At 43.5% G+C, this 11,594-nt stretch overlaps 1 pseudogene; it reads right to left on the minus strand.

The window, feature by feature from the left end:
* Positions 1–1,002: 1,002 nt before the first annotated feature.
* Positions 1,003–11,594, minus strand: part of LOC109393887 (transcription elongation factor B polypeptide 1 pseudogene) — a 55,482-nt pseudogene continuing 44,890 nt past the window's right edge.

The following is an 11,594-nucleotide window of genomic DNA, read 5'->3' on the forward strand; positions in this document are numbered from 1 at the left end:
GTCAAGAGGATGTCCAGATTTTGGAGATTTATGGCAAGTGTTCATCACATCTCCCCCATCCCCCAAAACAAAACAAAACAAAAACTGAGTGGCTTGAAACAATTCTTTATTATCTTTCATAGTTCTGTGTATTGACTAGGCCAGCTGGATGGTTTGTATTGGGGCCAATCATGGCGTTATCCTCAGATGGAGGCTAGGGCCAGAGTCATCTGAAGGCTGGGTGGGGTCTGCTATTCAAGATGGTTTCTTCACTCACATATCTGGTACCTCAGTCAGAACAGCTGGAACAACTTGTGGCTGGCTGGGATCCTCTCTTATTCCACACAGCTTCTCCACACAGCTAGCTTGGGTTTCCTCATAGCATGGCAGTCTCAGAGTGGTCAGACTACTTATATCATGATGGCTTCCCCCAGAGTGAGTATTCCAAGAGACCCAGAAGTCTTCAAGGCTAATTATGACTCAGATTCAGAAGTCATACAGCATCACCTTCACCACAGTTCATTGGTGAAAAGCATGAGAAGGGGCACACAAGGGCTTGAATGCTGACAGCCATCATTGGAGATTGGCTACCACAATAAGAACCACATAGGCTAGAATAAAGAAAGAGAGGAGAGTGGGCCTTTCATCTCACCATGTAAATAATTTTCTCCATAAAGTGGCTCTCCAAATTGATACTTGGACCAGGACCTCCCTCTTTCTACTTCTAACTTCCCTCCCCAAGCCACCTATCTCTTTCTGCAGTCCCCTGTGCCACTTCATTTGGCTTAGTGGAAAGAAAATGGACTTTGAAATGAGTCAGCACTGCTTCTGAATCTCAGTGCCATTCCTTGCTAGCTGTGTGACCTTGAACAATCAAAGACTCAGTTTATCCATCTTAAAAAAGGAGGAAAGTAATAGCAATGACCATCTTATCTCCTTAGAAAGTGGCTGAGATAATGACAAGTGCTCACAAATGGATACATTTCTGGCATAGGGAAATCCCTTGGTGAGTGTCCCCTTCCTTCATTGGTTCACCTCTGGGAACCCAGCACCCGGAAGCAGCAGACCCACTGAGGTCACTCGCTGACATAGCCACAGCTCTTTCCTGATGTTAACATCACACTGAACTGCTGCCTCCACAGGCTGCCCCCGATCCTTGCCATAAGCCTGAGGAAAAAAGGAAAATACAGCCTCTGAACTTTGCACCCCTTGATGTCATACGCCTGGTCTGACTGATTTCTCCTCCTGAAGCGACAGGCTATTTGAGAGCTGTGTTGGAAGCAGCGTGAGTAAATGCCACTTATTTTGAAACTATTGCCTGGTTTCTTTTAACCCAAAGGAATCTAGACTTAGTGTTCAAAACCCTGATTTGGATGCTAGCTCTGCTACCTACTAGCTTAATGTCCTGGCCAAATCTTTGAGCTCAGTTTCCTCATCTGAAAGATGGGGATGCTAATATTTCCTTGTTTCAGAAAAAATATGAGGTAATGTGTTTGAGAGGACCTTGTGGACTGCAGAGTGCTAATGAACGCATGGGATTTTAACTACCAAAATGACTGTTTGGGCCACCCAATTTTGAGAGAGAGAGAGAGAGAGAGAGAGAGAGAGAGAGAGAGAGAGAGAGAAGGAGGAAAGGAAGGAGGAAGGGGCAAATCATCACAATAATCCTACAAAATCGGTTACTAAGATCATTCCTAATTTACAAATGAAAAACCTAGCCACAAAGGCATGAAATAACTTTCCCAAATTCACACACTGAGTGGTAGAGCTTCAGAACCCAAATCCCCTATGTTGTCACTGAGTATCTGACCTGTGCCAGACACTCTGCTGGGCCCTTGAGATAAAAGATGAGGAAGACCCCATCCTTGTTCTCACCACCTGGGAGAGAGAGGGCTGGAATGCTTGTCCTCCCGGTGAATTTTTTTGGCAGTGACCTACTGAAACAAGAATCGTACATCTAAAATCTATGTAACTTTGCTAACAATTGTCATCCCAATAAACTTTAATAAAAAATAAAAGAAGAAATCATCGATAGAGGAAAAAATAGCCATTATGGATTTGACCAGAGCATAATATTTGAATCTATCTGTCCACAAAATTACATTTTTTGGAAGACAGTTTGTGTTCACTAAATAGCAGAGAATCTGAAAAAAAATAAAAATAAAAAACCAAAACACTACCCATGGCACAGAAAAAAAATCATTACAAATATGTTTGCAGTGCTTTATGGTTAAAAAAAAATGACTCCATCAATTCTCACTGTGTTTCATATTAAACAGGGGAGGGAAAGTGAAGCTGTCTTTGCAGAGGAGTGCACTGGATGGTGGTGATTTCTCTCTGTTGTTTACTGACCCTCCTTCTAAGCCAGAGACCTGTCCTGGACCCTGCTGGGGCCACCCTCTTCCTGTAGCCCTTCTCTGCACAGGAGCTTGCATGTTTCCTCCTTGTCCATTTTTATCACCCATTATACCTGCTGTCTCTAGCCAACAGAGAAAAAAATCACTTTTTTTTCACAGTTCAACCTTTCTGCTCAGGCTGTTCACAGAAGCAGTGGGAACAGGGACAACCTGTCACAGGAACAGTGGCAGCCAAGGATTGACATCCTACTGTGTGATGTGCTGGATACACTTAATTTCATTTCATCCACAATAGTGTTATTATTATTCTCCTTTTCAGATGTCAAATGGAGGCTTGCAGAGCTCAAATAATTTGCTCAAACCTATATGGCCAATAAATGGTGGTGTCAGGATTCAAATCCAGGGCCATCTGACTCCATAGTCCATGTGCTTAACCACTATGTTAAAACACTTAACCACTATCTCTACTCAGAATAAAACTATTTAAAAAGACATCAGTACATTGGTCTGGTGACCTATGGTGTGGAGTACCTTCATTTATTAATTCACTCATTTTCTTCCTTTATTGCATGTATTGATTCATATGACATCTAGGGGTATATTCTGCAAGGTGGCTGAAAGTGTGGGCTCTCTATCAGACCACAGAGTTCAAATTCCAGCTCCACTACTTACTAGCTATGGGACTTCGGGCAAGTTCCTTAATCATTTTGTGCCTTAATTTAATCATTTGTAAAATGGCCTAATAGTAGCTACCTCCCAGGATTGATAATAGATTAAATGGGATAATACGTACAGTGTTTGGCACACAGTAATTATACCAAAATGTTAGCCATCATTATTATTCCTTGTAGTAGGCACTGTGCTAGGCACTGAAAAAAGCAAAACAACAAAAACATATAGCACAGTGTTAAAGTAACTATTCTATGGGCTTTGGGGAGACACTGAAAGTTTTTGAATGAAAGGGTGCTGGAATTTTGTTTTGGTAAATTTAATCTAGCTGTAGACTAAGTTGAATCAAAGGACAAGGAGAATGGCTAAGAGTCTGCAGTAATAGTGCCAGTGAGAGGTCATTCCAGCCTCAACTAGCATCGTAGCATAGACAACAGGACAAGACAGGACACAGTGACTTGCGCTGCCATGTAGGGGAGGGTGGTGTCCTAGAAGAGTGAGACTTCCAGTAGAACTCAGGGGCCTTCGACAGAAACAGGGACAGTGTAGTAGAGACCACCAGGATGAAAGATGTTGACGGAGTCTGTACATTTGTAGAACTGGACTGGAAAGCTGCGCTTGCCTGACCAAGCATTTGGACTCTTGGCCTCTTGGGAATTGGTCAAAAGAGCCCTGCTCAGAAAGATTGGGGCCACGACCAGAGTCCCCAGTACAGGGCCCAGTTTGGAACTTGGCCTTTTTGCCACTAAACCTGAGTTTCTTTTATGTAACCCAGCTGTCAATTTTTGCTCCTTGCTGCTCTGTTTGTCTTTCACATTTTTTGGTCAGAAGCCAATAAAAGAAAACCATTATTGAGACCCCAGCCTGCCCACAAAAGTGAGAAGTCCCTTTTGGCCCCAAGGAAATACAGAGTCCAGACCCAGTAAACCTATTTGGGTATGTCCCACAGCTCCACTCACATTCCCCCAAAGAAGAAGGGCTCTCATGCTACTGGAAGAGGTCCAGGTACCAGTTGCAATAGGTGGACTGGGGACCCTTGGGGTTGGTGGTGGTGCTACAGGTGGAGTCATGAAAGGGCTAAGGGTCCAGTGTGAGGGATAGTAGAGTGAGTACAATGGAAAGAACACAGATCCAGGTTTTGGGATTCCCAGGCATGATGAGTTAGAGAGCTGGCATCTCAGGAAAGCCACTTTACTTTCTTTACATCTCCAATCCATAACACAGCACCTGGCATGCAGTAAATGCTCAATAAATAAATTGAATGAATGAATGAACAAATGCCAGATTGATAAGCCCTTTCCACTTGGGGTGGGGCAGGGGACAGTTGGGATAGGGGTGGGGAGAGTGGGGAGCAGGACCCACCGCACACCCTGCCCTGAGTGGGGAGAGAGACGTGACAAGCAGTTAAACTGCTGTTGTCTGGCTGACTATTGATGAGCAAGAAGCAGGACCACTATTCTGAGGAGCCTGTGAGGGTCGGAGGATTTAGCAGCAGAGTCCATGGCAAGAATGGCTGGGGCTGTGAGGACTGCCGGGCTGCTTGCTAAAGAAAACCAGCCTGCTGACCAGCTCAGCTCCCCAGCCAGAGATTGCAGACTCTGGGATAGATGGCAGCATAGGATACACAAACCTATGCAAACAATGTCGCAAAAATGTTATTGAGTTTCCCAAAGAAAGGATATTAGCACTGGATAGCTGGCCTCGGGCAGCAAGAATTTTAGTCTTTACATCACCATCCTGTGGCAAACATCTTCAAAACTTGTTAAAATCATGCTGGATTTGGGTCTCACTTCAGGCCACAGGAGACAGAAGGATGGAGCAGCAGCTGAATTACAAACCTGCTGTACTGTTTGATCTGTGCTGGAGTTGTCTGAGATGAGACTATGACCCAGCTGGAGTCTGAAGAGTCATCCATGGGCAGAGTGAGTTCTGGGCTTTTCCCTGAGGATGGGAGGAGGCCAGAGCATGGAGGTTGGAGCTCCTGGAGCTCCCGGGAGAGAAGAAGACGCAGCTGAGGGAGGTTCCAGATATCCTCACCAGAGGAAAAAGCCAGTGAGACTGGGGTTCTTGGTCCTTAAAGAGCCATTTCACCCCGGAGTCAAAGAAGAGGTGGGCTTGAGGTCACAGTCAAGAGCTTGCACTTCCAGGAAGAAGAAAAGACAAGGAGAGATACTTGTATCTGAGGGAGTCTTAGTGGTGGGCAGAGAAACCTCCAACGGTGGAGGAAGGGCCAGAGGCCGGAGATGGCAGAGCCTGGGAGAGTTGAGTCTGCGGTGAAACAATGGTCAGGCCTGGGACTTGATTCTCTCATATGTACTCACTCCCTCATTTATTCATTCCACAAGGGCCCTTTTGTGGCAGAGTGTACTATCACCAGGGAAGGAGCAGTGAACAAACTATAGTCCTTTGTTTTGTGGACTTGTAGCCTGGTGGGGAGAATGGATGTTAAGTCATTTTAGGTACACTGACTAAAGGGGAAGATCAGGATGCTATGGGAGAATACGGCATATCTAATCTTGTGTGGAACGGCAAGGAAGGCTTCCTGGGGGAAGTGACACTTAAATAAGAGTTAACTAAATGAGAGTCTGTGGGTGAGGGTTGGGTGAGGAGATCATTCCAGGCAGAGAGACTAATAGGTGCAAAGGTCCTGGGGTAAGAAGCAGCAGAAGGTTCCTAGAGGCTGAAAGAAGACCTGTGTGTCCTAAGCAAGGAGAAAGGGATGAGGGTCAAGGGCAGGCATAGACTAGAGCACACTCCAGGCCAGGTTCAGTCTTTGAGTCCGATCGTAAAGACAATGGAAAGTTCATTCAATTGTTTCAATCAAGGGGATGGCATGATCAGATTTATGACTTCAAGATGTCTCCACAGCTGCTGGAGAATGAATGGGAGGAGGGAAGAACTATAAAAATTGTGTCCTTGAATGGCCTATGTGATGCTGCTGAGGTCATCGTAAGGTGAGGTACTGCTGGATATGAATAATGGAAAAGAACTTGGATTTTAGGAATGAGATCCTGAGAAAAACTTTTTCTCTCTGGTCCCCTGATGGTGGCATAAGACAGTTAGCCACAGTCCCTAAGCATGGTTCAAACTAAGCTGAAATCTGCTGTTCTCTTCTTGTCTTCTTTGCTTCTGCTCTGAGTGAGAAACCTGGGAGACTTCCCTGCCTGCCTGGCCCCCTGCCCTAGTTCTTGCCTGTTTTCCCAACACAGCACACCTCTGGAATCACACCCCTGACTTGCACCTATGGCTGAAACCACCACCATCGCCAAGTACACATCCCAATGCCACATCCCTGGCCAAGAAGGGCCCCCGGGGGCGGGTGGGGAGGAGGGGAACAGGACCAGATTAACCTTTATTTGCCATTGCCCTTGTTTTGTGATTCGATGTTCATCCTTCCCAGAGTCAGCCCTGCTGTTTCAGGTACTTTTTCACACTCCTACTGACAAAGAGAGACTGTAAAGGGAAAGAATGGTTTCTAGGAAGTGGTCCATGGTCAGTAAGACTTAGTCTGTAGTTATAGACAACACAGACAGGGGTGTATATGAGCCATAAAAGTAGGCAACATGTGACATTTAATTCAAGATTAAAAGAAATCGTCAATTGGAGCTGATTGTGCTCATCCAGATGTCACCAGAAACATCTGTATGCCATCTGCCAGTGGAGGTGCCGCCAGCTGGAGCAGCTCTCCTTCAGACCCTGGTTTTGCTTTTTTCCACAGCAGGAAGGCAAAACTGAGGCTGGAGGCCAACTCATGTGACAGAGGAATGATGGAGGCAGAAGTGGCAGCAGCTGAGAGGAGGGACAGGCAACATCTCTTCACCCCTCCCCACTTCCCAGGCCTTATTTATGCTAACAAAGGCAAGTAATGAATTACTAATCAGTGGCCTCTTTTAAAGGGAAATTATTAAAGAGAGCAGGTGCGATTCTGCAGACATTCATCTTCCCAGCTCCTGAAGCTGACTGGGAGATGGGGACAGGTAAGGGTGATGATTCATGGCCAGGGTCCTTCATCCGTCACTCGGGGTGTCCTCAGCAATAGGGAAGCAGGATTGATGGGTCCCCGGGGCTCAGGTTGGCAATGTAGCAGAAGTCCACCAGCTCTATCTCATGTCAGCCAAGTCAACAAGGCTGCGAGTTGCTGGGACCTGAATATCAGCACCAACTTGATTCCAAAGGGTAGTCACCATGAGGGGCCAGAAAATGCCCTTATCTCTGTGCACTTAGAATCTTGAGTGGGGCGAATGCTGGCCTCAGGGCAGATGAGGAATATTTCTAGAGGTTAGAGGCCATGAGTGCTAAGGCAGCACTTCCCAAAAGAAAAGAGCACTGGTCTGGGCATCAGGAGATGCTGCACTAACCCAGCTCTGCCCCTTCCCCCTCCGGTCCTGTTTCATGAAATGAGTAGATCATAAACTGCACACCTGTAGACCCCCGTGGGTAATGTATTTAAACATGTTTTCTTGGACCTTAACGGTGTTGGCCCACATCATGTTTTAAATCTGAATTCACTATCAATTTTAAAAGAAACTCAGAGAACCTCTCAGATAGCTCCCTTAAAAAAAAAAATCGTAAGATCTAGCAGTTAGCTGGGCCTGAGTACAGCTGCTCCCTTATGAGGCATGCATTTTGCATTTTGCCACCAACCCCACCCACCATTCCCTAATCTCTTTATCAGTCCTGCTTTGACACCACCTTAGATCCCCTCAGCCTGATCTGTCTCCAGTTTCAAAAGCCTTTGCTGCTCCCAGTCCTAGCTGGGCTCTGCCTGACTTCACGTGGGCAAAACTGCACATGCATGACGGCTGCCTTGCCTCGCATCCTGGGGCTTCCATTTTGCGATTGAGGTGTGGACTGCAGAACCCCACTCAGCACCTACATGTGTGCCACCTAAAAGTGCTGGGAAGTTGATTCATAATGAGGCAAAACTTTGATCACTGGCAAATGGAGCTAGTGGAAAATTTTCCCTGTTCCTCCCTCCCAGATGACGCTCCTGAAACATACGTTTTTTTTATATGGTCTTGCAAGATTAAGCAGTCGCACTTGGCAGCAGCCAGCTCAGTAATGTGTCCTCATAGTGGCTCTCTCTGTCTTCACCTCCTCCTCCTCCCTGGGATTACATTTCCTAATAAAGGAGTAGCTGGCACACCAGGCTTGGCCTCAGGATCTGCCTTCTGGGAAACCCAGGCCAAGACATTGGTAACAGGAATAGCCCTAGAAAGCAGCCTCTTAAGATGGGATTTGAGTGTTGTATTACTCACTGGGGTTCTGGCAATAAGAACACCATCTCTGGGGATGAGGTGAGTGGTAATAACCCTGGAATGCAAAGGCATAGCAATTATTAAATTTCTAATCTGTAGAATCCTGGGCAGAGGTACAGGTAGAAGGTGAGACATTGGGATATGTTGTGGCCATGGTATCTAAACAGTATAGAAGCGATGATAATAATGATTGTGGACCACAATACCTTTTGTTAATTGCATTTTGAAAGCCATGAAAAATGGAAAGATAGGCTCTTGCTAATTCAAATGTGGGACCCTGAAACCTGGAATGGGAATATATGGGTGTGTGAGCCTGAGAATCTTAAATCTCTAGGGCCCTGGGACCTTCAGACTAGCAAATGTAGTCATCTTCCCTTGACAGAGACCTAGAGAGCATGCAGTGATTTCACTTGAGGCAGGCACCTAACAAGGTGATTCCTGTTCTCTTCAAAATATGCCCCCCACCACTAATTTGTTGCCTGCAGGCCAATGACTAAGGTCAAGTATCAATATAGCCCCAGCTGGAAAGTCAGGAGGAAAGTTTATGTGCTGAAGGAATGACAGGCCCTGACTACTGAGAACTGCCAGGACTAGATGATGAACACAGTGGGTCATGGACGTAAGGATGTTGAGTAGAGGGAGTTGGGGAACAGAAGTCTGCATGGAAGACAATTTAGTGGTATGATAACAATCACTGTGGACTCAGGATCAAGTATTAGGACCCAGTTCTAGTTGTAGTGTATAATGAAATAGCTTCTTAGAACTTGACCATGACAATGGGCTAGAGAAAAGAAATAGAAATGCCAGAATTTCCTCTGCATATGAGGACTGACAATTAAGTTTGCGAACTTGTTGCAATGATGTTGCTAACCTTTTTTGCTATCAGAGGGATTATTCATTATGAATTTGTACCAACTGGACAGTTAACCAAGTTTACTATTGGGAAATGCTGAAAAGGTTGCGTTAGTAAGTTAGACAACCTGAACTTTTCACCAACAATTCATGGCTCTTGTATCACAACAATGCACCAGCTCACACAGCACTGTCTATGAGGGAGTTTTTAGCCAGTAAACAAATAACTGTATTGGAACACCCTCCCTGCTCACCTGAACTGGCTCCCAATAACTTATTTCTTTACCTAAAGTTAAAGGAAATATTGAAAAAAAGACATTTTGATGACATTCAGAACATCAAGGGTAATATGACGATAGCTCTGATGGCCATTCCAAAAAAAGAGTTCCAAAATTGCTTTGAAGGGTGGACTAGGCGCTGGCATAGCTTCCCAAGGGGAGTACTTCGAAGGTGACTGTAGTGAAATTCAGCAATGAGGTATGTAGTACTTTTTCTAGGATGAGTTTGCAAACTTAATTGTCAAACCTCATAGTATTGAAGAAGGGGTCAGAAGGCTCAGGGAGGTGAGCATTTTATTTTATTTTTCTCAGAGAAGTTATTTATTAAGGATTCATAGCAGATTAAAAAGGGAACCCAAGCTTTCTAGCATCCAAGTTTAGTACTACAGTAAGGCAGAAGACTTAATTTTTTTTTTTCACTCATTCCCCCCAACCCCTTTCCCATCTGGCAACCATCAGTTTGGTCTCTGTACCTATGAGTTTGTTTCTGTTTTGTTTGTTCATTTATTTTGCTTTTTAGATTCCACATATAAGTGAAATCATATGGTATTTTTATTTCTCTTTCTGACTTATTTCACTTAGCATAATATTCTGTAAGTCCATCCATGTTGTCTTAAATGGCAAGATTTTGTTCTTGTTTATGGTCAAGTAATATTCCATCATGTAGGTACCACTTCTTCTTTATCCGTTCATCTGTTGATGGACATTTACATTGTTTCCACATCTTGTCTATTGTAAATAATGCTGCAATGAACATAGAGGAGCATATGTCTTTTCAAATTAGTGTTTTGAATTTTTTTCATATAAATACACAAAGGTTGGATTACAGCAGCTCTATTTTTAATTTTTTTAGAAAACTCTACACTGTTTTTTACAGTAGTTGTACCAATTTACAATCCCACCAACAGTACCCAAGGGTTTCCTTTTCTCTACATCCTTGCCAAAACTTTTTATTTGTTGATCTATTGATGATAGCCATTCTGACAGGTATGAGCCGATATCTCATTGTGGTTTTAATTTGTATTTCCCTGATGATTATTGCTGTTGAGCATCTTGTCATATGTCTGTTAGCCATCTGCAAGTCCTTCTTGGAGAAATACCTAATAATGTCTACTGCCCATTTTTTAAACTGATTGTTTGTTTGTTTGTTTTTGGGGGGTGGTAAGTTGTATGAGTTCCTTATATATTGTGGATATTAACCCCTTATCAGATGTATCATTGGCTAATACCTTTTCCCATTTAAAGATTGTCTTTTCCTTTTGTTAATGGTTTTCTTTACTGCGCAAAGTCTTTATCGTTAAATGTAGTCCCATTTATTTTTTCTTTTGTTTTCTTTGCCCAAGGAAACATATCCCAAAAGAAAAACATTGCTAAGAGTAATGTCACAGACTTTACTGCCTATGTTTTATTCTAGGAGTTTTATGGTTTGGGATCTTACATTTAAATCTTTAATCCATTTTGAGTTTATTCTTGAATGTGGTATAAGAAAGTAGTCAAGTTTTGTTTTGTTTTTTTGCACGTATCTGTCTAGTTTTTCCAATGACATCTATTAAAGAGACTGTATTTGCCCCATTGTATACTCTTGCCTCCTTTTTTCATGGGTTAAATAAATGACCACATAGGTGTGGGTTTATTTCTGGGCTCTCTATTCTGTTTCATTGATCTATGTGTCTATTTTTATACCAGGACCATGCTGTTTTGATTATCAAACAACCTTGTAGTATAGTTTGATATCAGGTAGCATGATACTCAACTTTGTTCTTCTTTCTCAAGATTGCTGTGGCTTTTTGGGGTCTTTTGTCTTTCCATATAAATTTTAAGATTATTTGTTCTAATTCTGTGAAAAGTGCCACTGATATTTTGATAGGGATTGCCCTGAATCTATAGATTGCTTTGGGTAATATGGTCATTTTAATAATGTTGATTTTATTTATGAGCATGGTATATGCTTCCGTTTATTTGTATCTTATTCAGTTTTTTTCTTCAATGTCTCATAGTTTTCTGAGCACAGGTCTTTTACCTCCTTGGTTAAATTTATTCCTAGGTTGGTTTTTTGTTGCTGTTGTTGTTTTTTTAAAGATTTTTATTGGGGAATTGGGGGATGGGAACAGTGCTGGGGAATTGGGGGAAGGGGAACAGACAAGTTGTTGTTCTTTTGTTCTTCAGTCTAGTTGTGGAGGACGTTGCTTCACTGGCCCAAG

This window comes from Hipposideros armiger, unplaced genomic scaffold, assembly GCF_001890085.2.
Source record: "Hipposideros armiger isolate ML-2016 unplaced genomic scaffold, ASM189008v1 scaffold_396, whole genome shotgun sequence".
NCBI classification, from domain to species: domain Eukaryota; kingdom Metazoa; phylum Chordata; class Mammalia; order Chiroptera; family Hipposideridae; genus Hipposideros; species Hipposideros armiger.